Here is a 23,480-nt window from a genome sequence, read left to right on the forward strand (position 1 = left end):
ATTTCTGTGGTACCACTTTTTGCACTGAGCACACTGTATCTTGACGGCTCTTCCCAGCTCCACTCCACATTGCTCGCAAGCGCCCATTCTGCTATGTTTACAACAAGCTCCAGAATTAATACGATTTTGGGATTCCTGATGAGTAAATTAGTGTTTTTCTTTAATAACTTCATGATAGATATCACACACTTGAATACGTTGGATGCGTACACTGAAAATCCTGCTGTTAAACTCTTGAAATTACACACTTTCGAGGAGCTTGTTTCACGTGTGCCACTCGCTCAGACGCCACCCCAGTGGACACATACATGGAATTTGCTGCCAAGACTGTAGTCACGTGTGATTTGAGAGGGTGCGGCAGTATTTTGTATGTCAGTGTCATGCTTGTTGGTGGCTGCCATTTTATTGTGAGGTGAAAATTTTTATCTTAACTCAGATTTGTCGAGGATATGGTACTATTCAGTAATAACCGTAAGTAATGTAAATAAAATACCTGAAATTAATGTGAAAACTAAATGTAAATAATCTGGAAAATAGTAATATACTTGTTGAAGCTGGCTTCTCAGACCCTAGGTTCCCCATCTCAAAATGATTAGCAGAGCATCTCCTATTTTGTGTTTAATTTTTGCATGCTTGTACTGAAAAAAAAAAAAAAAGTATGAATATTGAGTGTGGGGCTCCTTGCTTAGGCAGGTATGGCCAGTGCACGTAGGATATTTGAATTTCATGTAAAACTTAAGCAGAGATCTTGTAGCTGTCATTTCATTATCAACAATAACATAAAGTTAGCTTAATATGTTTATTCCCTATTAAAACTTGAGGATCATGTTTCAATTTTCTGTAAAAAAAAAACAACTATTTCTTACTGAACTTTCACCCTAGTTATTTGAACTCTTCGGGTAGAGAAACTAAAATGTAAATTTGAATATAATATAGGGTCCTACCAAGTTAAGTTGTTGTGCAAGTCAATGATCAGAAAGTTGTCCATAGTTGTCAAAAATGGTATTTTGTAACACTTATTGTCTAGTAGTATTGCCAGCTCTTGGAAGTGATGAACACTTATTGTTTTAAATGGTACCAATAATATGAACCTTAAGTTAATAAACTTAAAAACTTGCCACTCTTGGTTCAATTTTTGAGACATTATCATTGAATTTTTAAATTTAATAATACTAATAAAACGAATTGCTAGTGTTTGCACTTCCTAAGAAACTTGACTGAATAATGCAGCCATTTAAGAGTAGAAGAGACCTACTCTTACAGAGTGAATTGGCTGTGCAGTTGTGAGCTTCCATTTGGGGATGGTGGGTTTGAATTCCACCGTCAGCAGCCCTGAAGATAGATTTTCTGTATTTCCCATTTTCACAACAGGCATATGCTGGGGATATACCTTAATTAAGGTCATGGCTGCTAAGGGACGATAAAAACATACACCCTTTCAATATGTTGTGCCAACAAAACCAGTGTGGTCTAATTAGGGTGGCTGATAAATATTTTGCTAGATTATTTCTTCACTACTGAGCCTACATGGCGCCGGCCCTTCACTGCTGGGTTGCGTGATTCAAATCCTGGTCACTCCATGTGAGATTTGTACTGGACAGGGTATTCCCTGTCATTTTCATTCCAGTAACACACTCCAATATTTCATTTCATTTTATTTGTTTGTCATTAATCATTGCTCCAGAGGAGTGTGACAGGTTTTGACAGCTGGCCTAATTCCTATCCTCACCACTAAATAGGGGCTTCATTCATCCCATTCCTGACCTAGTCAAATGACTGGAAACAGGCTGTGGATATTCATTTCTTCACTAGTAGGTGATTGTTTGCATTATATTTATATACACACTTCCAATTGTTGGCAGTACTGCTGCATTTAATGTTTTAATAATGATTGTGCCTGTAGAAACACCTGTGTGAAATTTTTTGAGTAAGGAAACTCTACTGGCCTAATCTCTAAGGCTCAGTATTGTGAGAGTTGTCTCAAAGAATTCTCAGATATTGCACAGTGGTTTCTGCAGGTGTTTTGATGATAGTAACTACTGCTATTGCACAAGTGAGGGAGTGAAAATGCTCTCTCCTTGTGCAATAGCAGTACTGTCTCATGTATCCTTACTAATATTAATTTGTATTTTTTTTTTTTTTTGAACAGGAAAGTCTGTGATTCATCGAAGTTTCAACGCTGAACCTGGACACTTGAAATGAGGTGTTGGACTTGGGGTATATTTTTAAGCAGTTTTCCTGCTCAAAATGAGCATTTTACTACTAAATTTTGCTTAATATATAATTTTTTTTGCTAGATTTATTATTTATGTATAATTTCATAGAGCTCAAAGTAGTATTTTCAATGTAATTGTGAGAAAAATAAAAAAAAAAATAATAATAAAAAAAAAAAAATCTAAGTCCAAACTTTTGTAATTGGTTATTCAGGATGGAAAACCAAAAAAAATATAAATCATTTTGCTTGATTACATGGAAAGGAATGTATTAAGAAGTCAAGTGTTATTTCCATCATTTATTACACAATTTTCTCAATGTTATATAATAATCAAAGCTGAGGAAAAATTCCAACTTCTTTGGTTTTAGTGTACCTTAAACATTCAGTTTACTTTTTGCATGAATTTCCAGAGAAAACAAGTTCAAAAATACAAAAACTGACAGTTATTGAGTAGCAAACACAGGAAACAGTTGCAAACTTCATGTTCCAAACAGGCTAAAGTATTTAACTGAACACTTGAACCAATTAGGAATACTACAAACAAGTGCCCTGTTTGCAACACTGGCATTATTAAGTTAACCACATTTAAAAAGACTCCCACAAACAGTACGTAAGTATCCCAATGATTTTTACATATTGTGTTATACAGGGTTATCCACCTGAAATAACTCATGAATAGTTCAAAATATTGACATTCTGTTTTTCCTTTCAGTAATGATACCAAGGGGCTCACTATCAGATTTACAGTACTTTTCCATGGTGTGAACACTTGGGGAGGCAATGGTACTGTATATACAAACTTTTTCTTAAATGGAACTACACTTTTTCAGACAGCCTTAAGCCTAAAAACAATACAAATTCAACACCATGATTATTTTGAAAACCAGACAAATACTTCAAGAAAATAAGGTATATTCAAACATGCTTCATTTGCCAGCTGGGGGACTGACCTGTTGAATTCACAGTACATATGAAACATGAGCTAGCTTTTGACAGAGTTGCCTGACCCTCTAATATATATATTTCTCTACTGTACTCATCAATACACTAAAATAAAATGTATGATTTAATACATTTAATATTGCCATAGGCAACAAATGAAAAAAAACATGCAACACATTCCATGAGATTACATTATTACCCTGACATGACAAACACACAGGACAAAAGAAGTTAGCTGTGCGGTGTGGGCCACTTAGCTGTCAGCTTGTGTTCAGATGGTAGGTTCGAACCTCACTACCCACAGTCCTGAAGATGATTCTCCCTGATATGCCATTTTTACTTTAATGCCATGACTGCTGGTCCTAGTTCTTTCCTAACCCATATTCATTGAAAACCCACCTAAGAAAACCATAATTGGCATCAGGATAGACATCTCCCCCTAAAACAGGGGGAAATCAACTTGCATACCACAGATCACAACATATCCTCACCAACTTGTGGGAAAAGTGGCAGAGAAAGGAGAAACATTCATAAACAAAAAGAAATAATCTTTGAGTAATGGAGGTAGTTTAATTGAGTTCTTTGAAGAATTACAATTTGGTAATCACCCCCCTTCTTTATACTAATCAGAAGGGTAAAAAAAAGTTCATTTCTTCAAAGAATGAAGAAAAGAAAGAACATCCACAAAGGCTTTGAAATTGAAAGATTCCCTAAGCACAAACCTAATACAGTCAGGACCAGAAAAGAACAAGGGTTGATTAAAGGAAGTCTGATAGGAAAGGAAACCAGTCTCATATAAAATTTCCCTTTACCTGTTACCTACAGCAATATTAAAGGTGTTGAATCAAACATTTTACCATGGTAGATTTATGAGCACAATAGAGAATACCTCCTTATCAGAAGGTGCAGCAACTTAACAGAAATCAAACAGCCAATCCCCAGCTAGCAAATTAAGTGCACTTGAATACATTAAAATGTTCAACAAGTACTTGTCCAATTTTCAAAATAATCAATTTAATTTATAATGTTTGTAGGTTTAATACTATTTCTTAAAAGTACCATTATATCATGATATACTGTGAAAAAGTATGGTAAGTCTTGTGCACCCTTTGTACCATTACTGAAAGTTAAAATGTTAATACTTTACACAGTTCAGGAGTTACTTGAGGTGGGCAACTTAGATGAATAACCCAGTTTAAGTGGATCACTTCTCAAATTTCACAATGGCTCTATATTCTGAACTTAGTATAACATATCAAATATGTAATGGATCATTAATTTCCTATTATAGCCTAATATAACATGTTTCCTTACCAGTTTACAATCCAGCAATAAAATCTGCACCACAGTTACCATTATTTTGCATTTAATTGTCAAAAGGTCAATTTTAAACTATAAAATTTACTGCAAGTAATAACAATAGTCCATGTTAGAAAAGTCTACTTTGGGCCAAAAAATATATACTTCTTCCCAATACTAACAGTTAAAAGCATTGTTATATGACCTGGTAATAACAAAAAGATCACATCATACAAATCAGTGTCCATAAACTTTTGTGGAGAAACTGTACTTATTTTCATGAACACAAAATTAAGACACTATTTTCTTGTCTTGGTTGCTGAACAATTTTCTAACTGCCATAGCAAATCTCCATCTGCTCGAAACAGTACAGGAAAATACAGCTCTCAGCAACTGCAAACAATAAGAAAAGTTATTTGAAAATTAATCCCTTAAATTGTAAAATTTATAATATTACTTGGTATATAATAATTCAGTAGACATCCAAACAGTCACATCAATTAGGAACAAAACTATCAGTTCATTTAAACAATAGTGACATGTCATGGGATCCATCAACAGAATTTTCATTTATAAATCTGTGGCTTGGTTCTAAAAGGGCCAATGTCAAAATTTATTATTATTATTATTAGAAAAGCGCACAAATGTGTATTACAAAGATCATTGACCGTTTTAGTCTTTGCTATAGTCGCATAGAGATTTGTTGTTGTTTTTGTGATGTGATACATGTCACAGAACTGATCACACAGAGAACATTCACATTTATCATTTGGGTCGTGATAAGACATATTTTTACATATTTTATGGTGGTACCCGTGTACTGCTAGTTTTATTATCACATGTCTTAGCTTCTGGTTGGCGTTCGTCCAATTTCGATCCAACATGGCATCTGTGCTGTAGAACTCTAGCGGAATTTCTTCTCTCTTCTTCCGCCTCTCCGCTAGGTGTGCTTCTACATTCATTGTGGATGGCAGTGGTAGTTTTATCCTCAGTTCTTCAATAAGAAAGGGTTCCCGTGTTAGTTCGTATGTTAGGCGGGAACGCGTGTATTTTGAAATGCCCATTATGGTCTTTAGGAATTTTGCCTTAACTCCTTCTATGGTGGCCAGGTCTCTCTTTGTTAGTCTTTCCCATATCAAGTGGATTCCATAGGTGAGTATTGGTAGGATCGTTGTGTCAAATAGGCGCATAGCTGTTTTTAAGGATAACTGCTGTAGATTGTTGATATCGTACATGGCTTTCATGGCTGCAACTGCTTTGTCTTTTATGTGTAGTCTGAACGTCCCAGTAGTCTGTAAGGTTATTCCCAGGTATTTGAATGAGTTTACTATTTCCACTTTGCCGTCTTCGTATTCTATGTTGTCGTTTGCTGCGTTTCGTCCGCCTTTCCGAAAGACCATCTGTTGAGTTTTTTTCCAGTTTATTTTCAGGCTGTTATTTCCTGCCCATTCAGCCATTTATCAAAACAGGTTTTATTGGTGTATATCATACAGTTTCACACGCTCTCCATAATGTTAAAACGGCCAATGTTTGGGCCACATATGATGAGAGGATACTGGGGCTTTAAGATGTAAGCCCCAAAGTGTTTAAGTAAGTTTCACATTAGCAAAAAATAAAGGGGTCAATCTTGACATTGGTCCTGTTTCTTATTTTACATTTCTTTTTAGAAGGGCCATGTTGCCATTGGCCTTTTTTAGCTGACAGTTTCAAGAATTGAAACACTGCTGTGACATTGGACTTAAATCTGGCAGGAATGCTCAATAATAAGAGTTGTTCCTTTACAATTCTCCTAACCATTTGGTGTACTATGAATGAGGAATCTAGATACTCTTGTTAGACACAAACATGATGTTTCACAGAGGCCAGATAATGGTATCTGTGTCAGACGGGAGGCTTTGACATCAGTGATAAATATGTTGTTTACAATAACCACAAATCTCTTGTCTTTCACGTACGATACAGTAATTAGGTTCATTTTGATTATGTATTTGTAGTTCAGTTTCTTATTTGTTAATATTTGGTTTTATCTTTAGAGCAAACTTCAAACAATTTACGAAAAGATGATCAGTCAGATGTCACAAATTTAGTATGCGAGGAGTCTGGACAACAAAATGTAGATCTACCAGATAAATCACGACTTCAGTCATTACGTTCTGAAGGTAGGAGTACAATGATAACACTAATGTAAGGTTGAAGTGGAACAACAGCAACATTTGGATTTAGCCCAGGATGCTTACGATCAGGAAGAAAGTGATCAAAAGAAAGCTGAGCAGAATTCCAATATTGTAACCCTGACCTTTGATTTGCAGAAAAGTCTACCCACTCCTTTTCTACCTTGTGGTGTGGCGTTTTACAAAAGACAACTTTGGAACTTCAGCTTGACCATCTGTGACTTAAGAAATTTTTGAGGTACACCTGTATAGAGATTCATATACCAGACAAAACAGAAATACTTATTACCGTCATGTTTCTGAGAGTAATGGAAGAATTCATGATTCATGGAAGACATTTGGAAATCAACCAAAGTTTCTTGAAGTTGGACATACTCAGTTGGAAGCTGATTCAATTCAAGTAGCAATTGAGGAGACAAAGAAAACAACAAATGTTGAAGTAGAACTGCCAGGAGACTGGGCCAAATTATTAAACACGGTCCCCTGAAAGCCACCCATAACTGTAATAGAGCAGGAACAGAAGTACTTTTACAGCTTTAAAGATTTTATGAGAAGTCATTATGTACACAAAAAATGAACACAGAACAGAATCCTGTTGTTCGGAAAAAGATAAAATGGATGAAGTATCACTTAGATATACCAGAAATTTTCTCCTACAAATGCATTTATTGCTCAGAAGAATCATTGGAGGTGATAGATCTGAACAGAAAGAAAACTAGATATTTGTTGATGCCAAAACTAGAACCTACTAAACTACTTAAGGCATCCTCTGCCATACATCAACATAAGTAGTCAACCATTCTACATGAAGTTCATTAATCATATGAGAGCCAATCCACAGTCAGAGGAAAGAGATGAACTGATATTTTACAAAGGGGAGGATGAGAATGGTGATGAAAGGAGTGGTATGTATTTTTATTTCACCATTCACAATATCAACCATGTTGTTGTTGTTTGAGTCATCAGTCCATAGACTGGTTTGATGCAGCCCTCCATGCCACCCTATCCTGTGCTAACCTTTTCATTTCTACGTAACTATTGCATCCTACATCTGCTCTAATCTGCTTGTCATATTCATACCTTGGTCTACCCCTACCGTTCTTACCACCTACACTTCCTTCAAAAACCAACTGAACAAGTCCTGGGTGTCTTAAGATGTGTCCTATCATTCTAGCTCTTCTTCTCGTCAAATTTAGCCAAATCTATCTCCTCTCACCAATTCGATTCAGTATCTCTTCATTCGTGATTCGATCACCTTCAGCATTCTTCTGTAACACCACATTTCAAAACCTTCTATTCTCTTTCTTTCTGAGCTAGTTATCGTCCATGTTTCACTTCCATACAGTGCCACGCTCCACACGAAAGTCTTCAAAAACATCTTTCTAATTCCGATATCAAATTTCTTTTCTTAACCCTTTGGCACTCAGCCTATATACAGGAGTTTGCTCAAAGACACTCAGACTAATTTCTGTCATTTTCCAAACCGACTTACAAAAAAATCAACACGTAAAGAGTTTAACACACATTAAAATAAATCACACTAATACAGGAAACTATGAGCATTTCAGAAATGAACATGCCTAAAACATATTGTTATTGGTAAAGCCAGAAAAAATTATTAAATTTTGAAAATAAATTTAAAAAAATAATTTTTGATTTTCAATGGCTGAAAAATCAGACATTATTGCGTATTCCTTCTTTACTCTTAGACGTGAAAGAAAGAACATCTATTTCTGATTAATTTGATATCAATATGATGTGTGTGCTGCAATTCGTTCATGAAGCATGGCACATAGTTATTCACTGTACATGTAACGGTCATCGATGTCAGGTCCTCGTGGTCCGATGCACGGTGAGCAGCTGTGACTGTGTCATTTTCCACATAATGCGAGTCACTTTCAGCAAAAGGTCATTATTACTGTCTAAATCATCTGAAAATTCAAGGATATCGGCCTCATTCGGCCTTGAATATGGCCTAGCCATTACGATAAAAAGATGACGCAAGCACGTGCAACAACGGAGTTATGGAATGGAGTAAAATTATAGTTTGCGAAGTACAGCGAACACACGATATACCAAAGACACGAAATATACTCTTAACTAAACTCATATCAAGATCAAATTGTTGTATTCATAAGCCAACCAAAACAGATCCACGCAATTAACAATTTCAAATAACCACAACATAAACATTCACGGTCAACAGATTTCATTTGTCGAAAATAAAAATATTTTGTAGGGCAGGTGGATACATCTGTAGAGTAAAACGCAAATTCAACGTTTTAAGGTACCGTCACGATCAACTGTTACGATTTAACAGCCACGGAAATGACGAAAATGCCTAAATAGGGCAGAGCCGATATATCGGCGCCATGAGTGTTTTCGCCATAACCTCTCGCGCCGACAGATCGGCGCGCTGAGTGCGAAAGGGTTAAGAAAGCTCTTCCTTGCTTGTGCTAGTCTGCATTTTATGTTCTCCTTACTTCTGCCATCGTTAGTTATTTTACTACCCAAGTAACAATATTCATCTACTTCCTTTAAGACTGTTTCCTAATCTAATATTTCCTACATCACCTGCCTTCGTTCGACTGCACTCCATTACATTTGTTTTGGACTTATTTATTTTCATCTTGTACTCCTTACCAAGACTTCATCCATACCATTCAGCAACTTCGAGATCTTCTGCAGTCTCAGATAAAATAACAATATCATCGGCAAATCTCAAGGTTTTGATTTCCTCTCCTTGGACTGTGATTCCCTTTCCAAATTTCTCTGATTTCCTTTACTGCCTGTTCTATGTAAACATTGAAAAGGAGAGGGGACAAACTGCAGCCTTGCCTCACTCCTTTCTGGATTGCTGCTTCTTTTTCAAAGCCCTCGATTCTTATCACTGCAGACTGATTTTTATACAGATTGTAGATAATTCTTCGTTCTCGGTATCTGATCCCTATCATCTTCAGAATCAAATAGCTTGGTCCAATCAACATTATCGAATGCCTTTTCTAGATCTACGAATGCCATGTACGTGGGCTTGTCCTTCTTGATTCGATCCTCTAAGATCAGACGTGAAGTCAGGATTGCTTCACATGTTTCTACATTTCTTCTGAAACCAAATTGATCTTCTCCCAACTCAGCTTCAATTTGTTTTTCCATTCTTCTGTAAATAATACATGTTAAAATTTTGCAGCATGAGATACTAAACTAATGGTGTGGTAGTTTTCACACCTGTCAGCCCCGGCTTTCTTGGGAATAGGTATAACAACATTCTGCCGAAAATCGGATGGGACTTCTCCTGTCTCATACATCCTCCACACTAAATGAAATAACCTTGTCATGCTGGTTTCTCCTAAGGCAGTCAGTAATTCAGAGGGAATATCATCAATTCCAGGTGCCTTGTTCCTATTTAGGTCACTCACAGCTCTGTCAAACTCTGACCTCAAAATTGGGTCTCCCATTTCATCAGCATCAACAGCCTCTTCATGTTCCAGAACCAAATTATCTACATAGTTACCTTGATACAACTGTTGGATATGCTCCTGCCATCTTTCTGCTTTGTCTTCTTTCCCTAGAAGTGGCTTTCCATCTGAGCTCTTAATATTCATGCACCTAGATTTCCTTTCTCCAAAGGTTTCCTTGATTTTCCTGTATGCAGCATCTACCATTCCCAGGACCATACAGCCATCGACATCCTTGCACTTCTTCAGCCGTTCTTCCTTAGCTACCTTGCACTTTCTATTCACTTGATTCTTTAATCGCCTGTATTCTTCTCTGCCCTCTTCATTTCTAGCATTCTTGTATTTTCGTCGTTCATCAATCAGGTCTAGTGTATGCAAATTATTTGTCTGATATTAAGAAATGTGAATAAACAGTTTTCTCCCTGATATCAAGACTAAGCAGCGTTTTCATGATTTACAGTGATATGACAAAATATTCAAAAGCTTATAACTTAAAACTAAGATTTTTAACATTGGCCCTTTTAGAACCAAGTCACAGAAATATTGATTGCAATCAACCATCCAAGATCCAGCATGAAGATCTAAGCATGAAAACAAAAGACTTACTAGAATAAATTACTCCCATCCCTAATTCCAGATCACCTAAAACTGGGAAGAGAGTAATAATTTACCGTCATCTGAATTCTTTTTTGATATGTGCACAATTTTCCTTATTACCACAAGTCTATTACTACAGTACATTAACCCTTTGACCCTAACCTCCAAAAATCATATAGACCTTTTCTTCACATGCTGCCAACCTCCATGGGTGATATAGACCCTGAAGATCTAACTTAATTTTGTTCCAGCTTGTGAAGTTTTAAAGTCGTCAAGATGGAAATGGTATATTTTTGAAGGTGAAGATCTCTGCCTTCCTTATATGTATGAATCAGTTCAAATCAGTGTTTCTTTTATTTTCTAAAGTGTTTGAAATAGTTTGACCTCTTTCTGGTTGAGAGCATGTAGGTTTAAATTTCTGCTGCATTCTAGCAGATACTGTATTATGTTTCAGTACAGGATGTTTCCTTATGTAGATTTATATTATAAATTGCCATCTCTTCACTGATATGAATGTTGACATCTGGTGAGGATTCCTACAATTCTTTCAACACCTTAAAAACTCTTGCAAATTGTATTTACTTAATTTGCTGTCACTTTGAAATAAAACATTGCATGGCGCAGAAGGATGGCATGGTGCAGTTTGAATGAAACAGAAGTAAATAAGTTTAAATAAAATCTGACAATAACAGCACTACACCAGACCGAGCTGAAGAAAGCGAGAGTGAATGCATAACATAAGGAATGGCAGGACATGGTTCGCAAAGCCAAGTAATGGACAAAAAAACATGCTAAAACTGTCATATTAACCTGAGATTTGTGTTAAATGAATCTTTGAACTATTGTTCCCAGTTCTGCTCAAAGTTTCCAAGGCAGTGATCACCCTAATTTTCACTGCATTGTGAATCAACCCAGACAAATAGAAAAATATCACTCTCATTCCGTACAAAATGTGGAAGGTTTCTTTATTACTACACTATAAGATAAATATAAAGTTAATGAATGTAAACTACATTCTTTTGAGTCTATATTGTAAACATTTGAAAATAATCTGAGTTAAACTGTTGTAACAGTAACTCTTTTTAAAGAGATTACTGCATTATCTTAGTGCTCACATATGAATCACCTCCATCTGCTGGATAAAGCAGCACTCAAATGTTCCCTGTCAAGGGGTTAAGCATAATTAAGCTTGATGTTTGTACCCATTCTCCAAATTGTCAGATTTTTTTTTAGATGTTCATACCTGCCAACTTTCCTGATTTAGGCAGGAGACTCCTGATTTGACAGTTTTTCCCGCCTCCTGATTATTTATCGCGATGCATATATAGATTGTCAATATCTCGTTCTCGGGTGATATGTTCGTGTTCGTTCGCATCAGTCTAATCTATTGTAGAGGCTAGTCGCTAAATATGGAGTCTTTTTTATTAATTTATTGACAGAATTTCAAAGATAGCAACTAGTGACTTTTCTAGAGATTTTAGGTGACAATTCTGGCAAATTTTGATTTATTACTTGATGAAGATAAATAGCATTGCACTTCGCATAGTCGCGTGGGCACGTGATGCAATATATTAATCTATGCATTTGCTAAGTAATGGCATCAAAGTGCATGACTGATTCACACATGTGAAGCATTAATTCATGCTACTTTCAAAAGGCTTATCAGGGACCAATCATCTCGCTCACATACTTCCCGTGAGGGAATAGAGATGTGCAATTTTTAACCTTGTGGCCACGTATGGCAACAGCCGGGTTTTGAGACAATTAGTGTTATATTATAATATACCATAGTTGTCCTGTATTGTTTGAAATTGTAGTGGCAGTATTCTTAATTCTTATTAGAAGTGTTAATGAATTTAATGTGATAATGGGGGAGCCATCGTATGTACAAAGCTAAGGAATTGGACCGAGGGAGTTTATGCCGTGCTGTTAGGGGCGCACTGCTGTTAGCTTGCTTTCGGGAAATAGTGGGTTCGAACCCTACTGGCAGCAGCTCTGAAGATGGTTTTCTGTTTTCCATTTTCACACCAGACATATCGTGGGGCTCTAACCTACCTTAATTAAGGCTACAGCTACTTCCTTCCCACTCTCAGCCCTTTCCTATCCCATCGTCACCATAAGACCTATTTGTGTCTGTGCGAGGTAAAGCAAATTGTAAATAATAATATTAATAACAATAAATCTAAGGAAAAACGTGTTATTGGTACGAACTTTCAGAAAAGTTATGTGTAAAATTGGTATAGGCCTATATCAGGAAATACATGCAACCTTCATTGTCTGCTGTGGAGGAGCTGGAAAATTAAGAATTATTTTTCTTCTGACTAGGTACGTGAATTTAAATTTCTTAAATGATTATCATACATGAAGTGCAACTAGATTATGGTGGTTAATTCAATTTAGTGACTTCTCCATCTTCCCACAGATCTTTTCCCCATCAATCTCCCCTTGAATAATAAGTCTGAGAAGTTTGTATCATTCACCTCTCATCATGTGCCCGAGGTATCTGAGCTTACGCTCCTTGATGGTTATGAGAAGGTCTTTCTTCTCGTTCAAGATTTTGAGGACTACTTTATTTGTCTTCTATTCTACCCAAGATATTCAGAGTATTCTTCTGCATAAGTACATTTCAAAAAATTCAATCCGCTTCAATAAAGGGCTAAGAGTCCACCCTTCGAAACCATACAGAAGGATAGGAAAGAGACAAGGTAGCATTCGAACTCTGAGCTGGAGGTTGAGTTCTTGGCTGGTGAATAAGGTCCTCATGGTATTGAACATATTTTTTGCTTGTCCAATCCTGGATAAGATTTTACATTTTGAAAAACTACTTTATTATACAGATTATCATATTAACCACTAAAGAAAAACTCTTTCAGTTTTAAAAATTACCATATAAAAACATGTAAAATTTCTTTTAGGTTTCAAAAATATATAATCCACTCAGTATAAATACAGGAAGAAAAGCACAAGATAATAAATTCTGTGCTGCTCACACTTCCGTCTGCCACCAGGCACAACTCCTGTGTCGTCATCTGAGTTTCTTTTTCCTGTCATGCCTCAAAGGTCTCCAGAAATGCTGAAGTTCACAGTAATGAAAGGTTAAAATTGAGGATTCGAGCCCACAGTATCAAATTGGGAAAGTCATAAAAACAATTAGAAATGCCCACTGTTGGGCTTGGTAATACAGAGAAATGTATAGTTCATCACTTGGCAGTATATTCTAAAAAAATTCTTAATTTATTCATGGAAAACTCAATACCAAGTTTATCCCCACGATTCATTTACTACGGAAATAAAAACTGCTCCAACAGAAAATTTTGGTTTTTTAACTCTGCCATCCCTATGTGTTTTTGAAATATTTCACAGCAACTGAAAATGCAGGGGGAAGTTTGGAAGAACAGCTGAATTCCTATCTGCCCTGTGCTTGAATGAGTAATTTCCAGTTAGTGATGAATGAGTTATGAAAAACAATCTTGCCTTATATGAAAGCATCAGTGAAACACTGATGATATAACTGATTAAGTGAATCCCTGCAATGCTATATCACTAGAATATCAATGTTTTAAGTGCACTTCTAGGGTTAAAGTAAATGCAAGCTACACACTTTGATATAAGTGGCCTCTACTAAGGTATGCATTTCCCCAGCTTTCAAGGAACAGATTTGCATTTCAAATGCAAAGCTTATTTCTTAATGGAAAGAATATACACCCATGGGTGAATTTAATTTCCAGTAAACAGGTAATTACACACCCCACCCCCTATTCCGTCAATGAAACAAGAAAAAACAGATTTCTTCTACCCAAGGTATTAAAAGTAAAGAGCACCGAGCTCGACAGCTGCAGTTGCTTAAGGGTGGCCAGTATCCAGTATTCGGGAGATAGTGGGTTCAAACCCCACTGTCGGCAGCTCTGAAGATGGTTTTCTGTGGTTTCCCATTTTCACACCAGGAAAATGCTGGGGCTGTACCTTAATTAAGCCTTCCTTCCCACTCCTAGCCCTTTCTTGTCCCATCGTCGCCATAAGACCTATTTGTGCCGTTGAGACGTAAAACAACTTGTAAAAAAAAGTAAAGAGCTACTTCCAAAAGTTATTAAACCATTATAAATCAAAAGGGAGTTACACAGACCTGTTTCTGTACAGAGAAATTATTTCCCATTCCATAATTTGTTGCAGGTAACACGTAAACAGCACAGAAAACTTGAGACTATGGTGATTGTGCTCGTCTAATTTGCTGTACGTATGGAAAGTATGTTGACAACAGGGCCTCTTCCGTTCTTCTCCGAGCTGCTTGATCTACCGGACATGGACAGAGCTGACCATTCCACCTTCAAGGCATTGTTTTCAATGTCCAGTATACCTGGAATATACAAGAAACAGAATTTAGACAACTAGTTAAAACTATAAAACTGACTCAAGAATACACAGCATGCAGCAACAAGAAACACTCTCCCAAAAGAAAATATCTATCTTCTAACAAAGTATGGGAAAAAGTTGTTCCAAAGAAAGGCTATGAAACGATAATCCTGACACCAGTATACTATCTGAACAGTGCAGTTTGCATTTCATTCTACGAAAATGGAAACTCTGGCACAAACCCACAAAACAGCAAATTCTAGATCTGGACTAGTCTTAACCAAAAATTCAACGGGTCATATCTAGAACTCCATTTTCTGTTTATTTAATGTATCTGCTAATTGAGCTAGGTTCTATTCAGTGCCAGATAACTATCTCGCAAGAGAATTCTGAATTTTTCCATGTTTCTTACCTCACAGTTTTAATCAAACTAGCGAAGCGAGACGTTGTATTGTATAGGTCGATGGCACGAGCGAGTGAATGTGTGTGTGTGTGTGTGCGCGCGCGCGCACGCACCTCTGACAATCTGGGCTAAAGGCAACTATGATGGTGGCAGCAGTAATGGCAATTCTAGTAACAGGAGGTATAGACATGAATCCTGGACCAGTGAGAGCAACAAGTTGGGAAGACATTGAAAAGATTAAGGAAATAGAGGCCTGTCAGACTGAACAAATAAGGGAGCTAATCCGTGACCTGAGAAATGAAATGGGAGAAATTGAAGACTATGTAAAAGAAGAGATAAGAATTGTGGCAGAAAAGGTGAAGAACTCCAGGGAAATAGAAATACTGAAGGCAAAAATGGAAGGGGAATGGGAGCAAATCAAGTGGCAACAGAAAATGATTAACCAGAAAGCTTAAAAATTTCCTTTTTTTCCTTTCATATACAGCATAGGGGAGAATGAAAAGGAGGATTCGAAAGATTTAACAAGTAAAGTGCTGGATATTATAAATAATCATATAAGGTAAATTGTAAAGAAGAGGACATTGATGAAATTCATAGACTGGGGGGAATTAAGGGAAGACCAATTAAAGTTAAGTTGATCTCTGTTCTGAAGGCCAAGTTATCCTCAATGCAAGGAACTGGAGCAGGTGAAGTTTTAATTGCCGTGAAGGATTATGTAACCGTTAATAGAATTTAATTCAGAAGAGAGAATATAGAATATATTGTCATAAAATTGTACCTTCTATATCAGTATAGTTTATTTTCCGCCTAATTCTAAACTGGAAACATACTTGTCTTTTACAAACTATTTGATGAATGTCCAGATATTCAATTTAACAAGATAATAAGAACTGGATATTTTAATCTACCATCCATAAGTGATAATCAATATGACCTAATGCAGGGAGGTCTCTATTATCGGGCTCTAGCAAACTTTCTCTCCTATCATGACCTTAAATCAATGAACTGTGTTAAGAACCATAACGTAAGGACACCCGACTTAATACTGACAAATATGACCAACTTAACATTTCTAAAAATGATTTTCCATTGGTTAGTGAAGATTTTCCATTATCCTTCCCTCTTTATAGATTTTAGAACTCAACCCTGAAAGAATTATGAACAATTTCTCAAAAGCAGACTTTCATACTCTTTACAAAATACTAGAAAGAGAAAACTGGAATAAAAATAAAAAACATTAAAGACCCTAATCAAGAATTTAAGTACTTCTATGGTTTCGACATATTGGAAAAAACTGTCCCAAAAATTAAAATAAATACCGGGAAAATATATCCACCTTGGTTTATGAAGGAAAATACTGAAACCGTACAATTAAAGGAATATTACCGGAAATGTATGAAGAACCGACTACAATAAGATCATGTTTAAAGAGATGAGAAAACTTCCGAAATCATTTCATAGTACAAGTATGAAGGATGAGTTCTCCACCTAATCAATACTTTATTTTACATAGTGTCAACATTATTTACATAAAAACAGTACCGGTTTTGACCCGTAAATAGGTCATCTTCAGCTGCTAGAGAACCTACTTAATAGCGACTGTACAGAATAAATACTACTAAAATTAAAATTAAGCAAGAATGCCATTAAATAAACATGATACCACTATTCTAAAATTACTTAATGTTAAGATATAAACATATGGTACAGTTTCGGGGTTAAGGGGGTTATTTTCAAATATTACATTTACTGAGGCTGGAATTGGATACAGTTCTTAGAGTTAATCAAGAATCACTGATATTCAGATGTCAAGTTATCTGTGTTAAATGCCACTATTATGTCCAACGGTTTATGAGATCTTTGAAGTGCATTGTTATGCCGAAAATATTACGGGGTTGTCGTGTTCCTTAGAATAAGAGGTTCAGCAACCAGTTCACGGACACACAGCTCATACTCTGTCTATATCACTGCTGAAAAATATGTTAGCGAGCGCCACTGTTCTAAAAAAAATACTTAATATTAAGATATCTTAGGCCTATAGCTTATCTCTAAAACTAAACAATGTTTCCTAGACAACGCCTTTCAAACCAAAAGATCCAACTGCCAGTATCCAAAGAAATCTAAAAACATTACTGGAAAACACCCACTTTCTCCTTAACGAGCAGGAAACTACGAAGCTAACCATAATGAATCCACAACTGCCGACGGCGAAAGCCTACCCTAAGATCCACAAAGATAATGTATCCACGAGGCCGATCATAAATTATAGATCAAGCCCGACATATAAATTATCATGCTTCATACAAACATTTCTCAAGAAACACTACACATTCTTAGCCAAGAAATCAGTACGAAAATCAGAATTCTGTAACATCTCCAAAGAGCTGAAAATCGAACACCACCACATCCTAGCATCATATGACATTAACATGTACCCTAACATACCCACACAGAAGACGATAAGACTAATAGAATCAAATTTAAAAAAACAAAACAAACACAGCAATATAAGCATCCTCGAAATGGAAGAATTCATTAACTTACTAGAATTTGCCCTAAATAATAATTACTTTAGATTCCACGACACTATCTACAAACAGCAAGGCCTTCCCATGGGTTCACCAGCCTCAGGAATACTAGCCGAGATCTACATAGATCACTTAGAACACTCAGAAATTAGTAAAATTAAAATATATCATTCCGGTGCAGATTAGTACACGACATCTTCGTCGTTATAGACCGCAGGTTCACAAACGAAAACAACATACTTTAACAGCTAAACAAAACAGATCCACATATAAAATTTACTAAAGCCTCCGTGGCTCAGACAGTAGCGCATCGGCCTCTCACCGCTGGATACCGTGGTTCAAATCCTGGTCACTCCATGTGAGATTTGTGCTGGACAAAGCAGAGGCGGGACAGGTTTTTCTCCGGGTACTTCGGTTTTCCCTGTCATCTTTCATTCCAGCAACACTCTCCATTATCATTTCATAGCATTTATCAGTCATTAATATCACCTTGGGAGTGGCGACCCCATTGTAATAATAGCCTATATCTGGTTCATTCATTACAGCCCTGACCCGGTCAAAGACTGGAAAACAGATTGTAGGTTTTCATTTTCATAAAATTTACTATGGAAACTGAGAAAGAACACACTTTAAACTACCTTGACTTATCTGTCACTAAAACTGAAGACCACTTAACATACAAAATCTACAGGAAACCTACACAAACCTCCAACACAACAAAAATTGATTCCACTCACCCAAACGCACATAAAAAAGTGGCTTACTACAGCATGATTTACAGAGCTTTCAACATACCTCTCTCTCAAGAAGAATTGAAAAAAGAACTGAACATAATTCCCGAAATAGCTGAGCATAATGGATACAACAGAAACATGATAAACAAAATCATTCACAAAATAAAACATCAACCGAAATCTAAATTAAGCAGAAACAGTTAAAACTAAGAAAGATACGCACTTTTTACATTTAACAACACCCACATCTACCCCATAACCAATATTTTCAAAAAACACAATCTAAGAATAGCTTAAAGAACCTCACGTAACAATGCTTCTGTCTTGCACAACACTAAATCGGTCAATGAAAAAAACACAAATACAACCACTCAGGAGTATACCGCATAAAATGCAACCTAGCTACATTGGGCGCACAGGCAGATGTTTTTCTATCCGATACAATGAACACATCAACGCCACTAAATATAATCACTTTTCATCCATAGGGCAACATGTTGAGGAACACAAGCATAAATTCACGAATATCAAGAATGACATGGAAATTTTAAATATAAACCCCTCAGGCCCATTGCTCAATATAATGGAAGATTTATACATCAACATGGACCAATACGCTAATCCCAACTTCAACTTAAAACTAAGTCACAGATAAAACAAACATCCTTTTCAACACAGCCATACCCTTTCTAAAAGACACATATTTAAAAAGAATCAGCAAACAAGGGCCCATACACGCCTCAACCACACCACCCCCTCCCCACCACCACTCTTTCTCAACGCTAGGATAGCCACACGACTTACACGCAACAATGTGCAGCACACTCGTAACCATGCTCAAGGACATATCCAGCTCATACGTGAGTAACACACACACATACCGTATATACAACCTATTTAACAGGCCCCAGGCACTCTCTATCAGTTATTGTAATACCTACCTCCCTTTTCTTCTTTCTCAGATTTTTTAAAAAATTACACGAGGAAACGCAAGTATGAAGAGAGGAGCACCCACAACTAGCTTTCACTGATTTCAATATGTCACACACAGCAACGTAAACCTCAATAAGGAAGTCTAATATAAACTAGCCTGTTTTTTATCATTGATATAGACTGATTAAGAGCTATGTATCTGTAAACAGCTTATTAAACCTCTTATTCTAATGAACACAACGTCCCCGCATATTTGCGGCCCAAATGAATAACCATTGAATATGGTACTGGCATTTAACATTGGATATCTGAGCCTGACACCAGTATGTCAATGATTCTCCATAAACCCTAAGAATTGTATCCAATTTCAACCTCAGCAAACGGAACTTTTGTAATATGTGGTAATTATGGGGCCGGTGTAAAACCCTTCAACCCCATAACTGTATCATATGCATATATCTTAATATTAAGTATTTTTTAGAATAGTGGCACTCCCTAACATATTTTTCAGCAGTGATATAGACTGAGTATCAGCTATAGTATGTGTCCGTGAACTGGTTGCTGAACCTCTTATTCTAAGGAACACAACACCCCCCCCGTGATATTTTCGGCACAACAATGCACTTCACAAAAGATCTCAGTCTGACCTTAGCCTACAAGGAATACAAAGCCTGCTCACTCGCAGTGTTCTCTTCAGAAACAGTGTCCGCCTGGCAGTGCGCGTCTTGACCGCTGCAGCGCTAGTATACCACCTCACATCAGCACTCAGTAGCATTGGTAACGGGAGTTAAAACCAGCACAAATTCACCTCTACACTATACTTCCTGTATATTATATACGTTACTGAGCAGTATGAAGTAGAAAATAATAAATGTTCACCTTTTACCCCTAGGAGTTCAATTCAGCTGTGGATTTTCATTTCAGATAACACGTAAAACTGTCGCAATTTATGTCTGGCATTTAAAAGGATATAAGGTATGCACTAGATATTTATACTAACGCACCGTAGATTTTCAGTGAAAAGGGACGACTAACTATTTTCCTTGATATTTTCTTCTCGAGAAGTATTCTCGGCGATACTCATCTGTCGTGTCATTAGCGCAGTTAGTGACAGAGGAGTGCAGAAACTTCTGCAGTATTATTCTGCTTTGTTCCTCAGGATGATCACTTTTCCCACACTGTAGAATAGGATTTTTAGCAACACGTGGCAACAGTATTTCGGTTAATATTCGTGCTATTTTTGGACTACCTAGCGTTACCGATAACATTTCGTCCCTTACTTGCCCCAGTTTCATCAGCAGTGAAACAAGACTTGGCTTTGGATACCTGAGACGTGAGACCACCTCTGTCTTTGATTTTTATTAATGACGTTAGTGGAGATAGACTCTGGATACTACTAATTTTATCAACACACTCTTGACATGGCATGTGGTCTTCGACAACTCTTGCCAAATACCCTCCAATATATGCCATTGCAGCACTCGACGGAGAGGTCACTAGGGTTCCATAACTTATCCTTGGTACCACTTACGCAACAGAATAAGGAAATTATCATCATCAGAACAGGAGCAATAATAATAAGTAACCTAATTTTTGCCGTCACATGGTCTGCGTATTTACTGTACCATACCTTGTCTGCTTATTGCTTTAATCCATAATTCGCTAGTTGGCTCTTGGCAAGGGAATTCATGGAAACTAGTTCCAGGAACTTTATTTCTAGAGCCTTGTTTACAACACGGTACGCAACAGTACACCATTGTAATATGATTGGCGCATTTTGACAATACCCTTTTCCAATTTGGTCAGTGTGTGAATTAAGCCGAAAGTGTCAGGTTCCAATTCATCCTCAGTTTACAAGAATTTACCCGTTTCACGTCGGATGGTAAAATTATATTCTGCGACGTTTGCAGCAAGAGGTGAGTGAAACTTGTTTTATATTTCCCCATAACGAATTATTATCAATTTAGTAAAATCAACACGGTGTTTTAAATAATGCATATTAAGATACATAAAACTGCAGCTGCCTAAAAATTTTGTAGAGCCTATTTGAGAGTGTTTTAGGCAGCTAAAACAACATTTTAGCACCTAAAAATCAGAGGTCTAGTAATCACTGTATCAACAAACACGAACACCAGTCCCCGAGCCAGAAGAATTAATTAGACGTGATTATAATCACGCATTCGGCCGGTAATCGAATACGGGACCTTCTGAACCGAAGGCCTCAGCGCTGACTATTCAGCCAAGGATTCGGACAAAAACAAAATCATTATTGAGTTTCATTATTTCTATCAATATTAACATTCAACTTTCGTAGTAAACGTCACCAGTAAGCATACAACGTGTAGAAATACCGCCAACCGAGGTGTTCATGTGAGGTTGAATTGCAGCGCCTCTAGCGGCAAATATAACATCCACAGGGCGGACAGCTATGAGTGGCTATTGGGCAGGCTTTGTATTCCTTGTAGGCTAAAGGTCTGACATAATAGTGGCATTTAACACAGATAACTTGACATCTGAATATCAGTGATTCTTGATTAACTATAAGAACTGCATCAGATTCCAGCCTCAGTAAATGTAATATTTGGAAATAACCCCCTTAACCCCAAAACTGTACCATATGTATATATCTTAACATTAAGTATTTAATTTATTTTCCGGGTTGAACCGTGTTGTACTTGTACGCATATCACGTACAGTTTGCCGTCTGGCTGATAGGCTAGGATATAAAAGGCCAAGATCAAGGCCACTCTAGTAGTGTAATTTCTGCCTGCGAGACTGATTACCTCGGATCGAGTAGGGGTATTTCAGTCGCCTTGACAAAGAATACTGCAATGTATTCGAAACGTCGGCAAACTGTACGTGATATGCGTACAAGTACAACACGGTTCAACCCGGAAAATAAATTAAATAATTCTTCACACCGTGGAAGCTTCACTTTTAACATTAATTTTAGAATAGTGGTATCATGTTTATTTAATGGCATTCTTGTTTAATTTTAATTTAGTAGTATTTATTCTGTACAGTCGCTATTAAGTAGGTTCTCTAGCAGCTGAAGATGACCTATTTACGGGTCGAAACTGGTACTGTTTTTATGTAAATAATATTGACACTATGTAAAATATAGTATTGATTAGGCGGAGAACTCATCCTTCATACTTGTACTATCAATATGGACTAGGAAACTAATAGATTATAGTATCATTTGATAGAAAATGCATATACAGTAAAATGTTCAAAAGAAGTTCCAAAGAACATGACAGACTGGGGAGACCAAGGTATGACGTACCGGTATGGTTAATTTTATATATAACTTGTCGAACAATGAATGCAAATACAAGTAGTGTTTTTCAACTCCAGATATCATTTCTGTAAATATAACACTACCTACTTCACAGCTAAGGGAATATTTCCTTAAGTTTCAATCACGTTCCAATTGGTACCAATTTGACCGAAGGCCTATTCCAGCTTTCAACCTCCAGACAGCGATAAGCTTTGCAACTAAGCAATATTTTAAAACTTTCAACAACTAAAGTTACATTATATTCAATCAATTATCCGTGACTTAAAATATTGTTCATCTAAATTGATAGCCTTACCTGCCTCTCCTTGTTACGAATACGTTTTGGACAGACACTTGCCGAGTTAGACTGCGACGACCAAGCGACGACTGCGTTGTCTGCAAAGAGAATAAGTTGTCTGCAAACCTGGGAGCTGGGACGTGACCACAGCACTGCCTGTTCGATCTGCATCCGATGGTTGCTATGCTTTAAGTGGCTGCTTATACGCGGCCATCAGATGCAGATCGAGCAGGCAGTGGATTGTAGTAAACAAAACCTATTTTATTTAATCAACA

At 36.8% G+C, this 23,480-nt stretch overlaps 1 long non-coding RNA gene across 1 annotated transcript; it reads right to left on the reverse strand.

Annotated features, from left to right (window-relative positions):
- Positions 1–4,074: 4,074 nt before the first annotated feature.
- Positions 4,075–23,301, reverse strand: LOC136871716 (uncharacterized). The gene is made up of 3 exons (XR_010859798.2): positions 23,224–23,301; positions 14,803–15,033; positions 4,075–4,849 (listed from the first exon to the last, which is right to left on the reverse strand). It is a non-coding gene; the product is annotated as an uncharacterized lncRNA (long non-coding RNA).
- Positions 23,302–23,480: the final 179 nt, after the last annotated feature.

This window comes from Anabrus simplex, chromosome 4 (assembly GCF_040414725.1).
Source record: "Anabrus simplex isolate iqAnaSimp1 chromosome 4, ASM4041472v1, whole genome shotgun sequence".
Taxonomy (NCBI): Eukaryota; Metazoa; Arthropoda; class Insecta; order Orthoptera; family Tettigoniidae; genus Anabrus; species Anabrus simplex.